This window comes from Pygoscelis adeliae, unplaced genomic scaffold (assembly GCF_000699105.1).
Source record: "Pygoscelis adeliae isolate BGI_AS28 unplaced genomic scaffold, ASM69910v1 Scaffold175, whole genome shotgun sequence".
Lineage (NCBI taxonomy): Eukaryota > Metazoa > Chordata > Aves > Sphenisciformes > Spheniscidae > Pygoscelis > Pygoscelis adeliae.
The window spans coordinates 697,833-699,821 of NW_008824941.1; the positions used below are offsets into that span (position 1 = coordinate 697,833).

The 1,989-nt window shown below is 32.6% G+C and overlaps 1 protein-coding gene across 2 annotated transcripts in view; it reads right to left on the minus strand.

Annotated features, from left to right (window-relative positions):
* ZNF438 (zinc finger protein 438) overlaps positions 1-1,154 on the minus strand; it is a 58,997-nt gene extending 57,843 nt beyond the window's left edge. For both annotated transcript variants that reach the window (XM_009325526.1, XM_009325525.1), the window contains exon 1: positions 1,094-1,154. The gene's annotated coding sequence lies outside the window, so the exon portion shown is untranslated. The remainder of the gene's footprint in view (positions 1-1,093) is intronic.
* Positions 1,155-1,989: the final 835 nt, after the last annotated feature.

The following is a 1,989-nucleotide window of genomic DNA, read 5'->3' on the forward strand; positions in this document are numbered from 1 at the left end:
TGAACCACTAATATCTTTTACGGAAATTCTGAAAATAATTAGTTTCATTGGAGTACACTCCCACTGGAGTACATCCTCAATGACATTAAAGAATTTTAAAAAAACCCCAACAAACAGCAACTCAAACACAGAAACAAAAACTGTCTATGTAAGAAGGAAAGTACATAGATGGCAACTGAATCTTTTTCTTCTTTGATCATATTTAACCAGAACACTGAAAAGAAGATTCAAAAAAAACTTTGTGGTATTTTCTCTGTCCAGTTTTACAAAAGAAAAAGCATATAAACCCTAGGGAAAGGACACAATGAAAAATTTCCATTAAAGGATGCAAAATTAAAGTGCACCAGCTACCTAAGGCTGTCTGCATCTACTCATGTAACCTGTGCTAAACATGTAGCAGCTTACCACAATCGAAAGCAGGTAAGCTACCTACATTTACCACTGGAAAGAATCCCAGCTTACCATACATCATTTCTTTGTGTTCAGACAGACACAGAATAAAAAATTAAAGGATATTAACCATATTCTTTCAACATACCCACCTTTTACATCCTGCTGCTGCTATGGCCAATAAAATATTTCATCCATCTTAATTCCTGTTTCAAGGAAAACAAAAACCAGAAAGTCCCAATATCTCAGGAAACGTATTTAGCAAAGGACAGAAAATCACATTAAATAAACTACAGAGGCATACATTTTAGAAAGTGGTAAATAAACAAGAATTGTACTAAAACATGTTTGGTCTCAACAGATCAAATACAATGGCATCTCCTCTGAGGCTTACCATACATTAACAGTACTTCAGATTAGAAATTGCAATAATAACTATTTGTATAAGTATTGCTAAAACAACTGATAAAGTTCACATATTCCTGATTTGACCGTGTACTTTTAAAACGCTGTAAGTTTCTATAATTGTAACTGCAGCAATATTTTCAGCCAACTTCAGATCGAAGTTGTACTTTCACCATTTGACCATTTCACTTTGACCTCACAACATCTACCTCATTAGGTACAAATAAATACATGAAACCATCACCAGTTTCATATAGACATTTAAAACATTAAACAGCTTCCATAAATAGCGTATTACCTCTGCACATAAAAATCCTCGAAACACCCCAAGTCACAGATGAAGAACACTCCTTCCAATTAATGCAGCATAATCATTGAACCTGTACATCAAAAACATATACGTATGACAATCACTACATATATCTAAAGTTTCACATGAGAAAGTCAGAAATACCTCATCATAGATTGTCACTATCATTGCTAGTTCTGATATTCTCACAATACAATACACAATGAGATGTAGAGGATACATAGAAAACTAGTATTTCCTTCACGAATGCTTTGAAAAACATTTTAATTACAACATTTTAGCTACCCCAAAATCTGTTAACAGCCTGCCCAAAAGTTAAAAACACTTGAACCATACCATAGTGCTAGTTTTCTTCTCATCCTCCCATTATCATTACCCAAGAATATTTTTTTAATTAAACACTAAGAACATTGTATCAGGTCATCATAAAAAATATTTTAAACATACACCATAACTGTCATAAGCTTTTTTCCTTCCTTTGCTTTTCTGATTTTTGACAAACTTTAAGTTTGAAAAAGCCCAATTCTTCTGGCTACTGAAGCAGAAAAATATAGGCGCTCATCCCTGAAATATATATTTTGCTTTGTATAAAAATAACTTTTTAAAAAAGTAACTTAAACTAGTACTAAAAATAACTAGCTACAATAAGGTTAGACAAAAAAAAAAAAAGAAAAAAGCAGCAGCTCAGTATTTTGGTTGCTGAATGGTCCTGTGAAAGAACAAAAAACTGCACACAAAAACGACTGTGATCCAAGGGAGCTGTGCATTTACCTTGTTATCCTCCTCTTCCCTTTTTGTTATGGAATAATAGTATGAAAGACCATTTTTAATGACATATTACAGGTTCAAATCAGTACAAGCAAATTCAAGACTATAATTTTTAA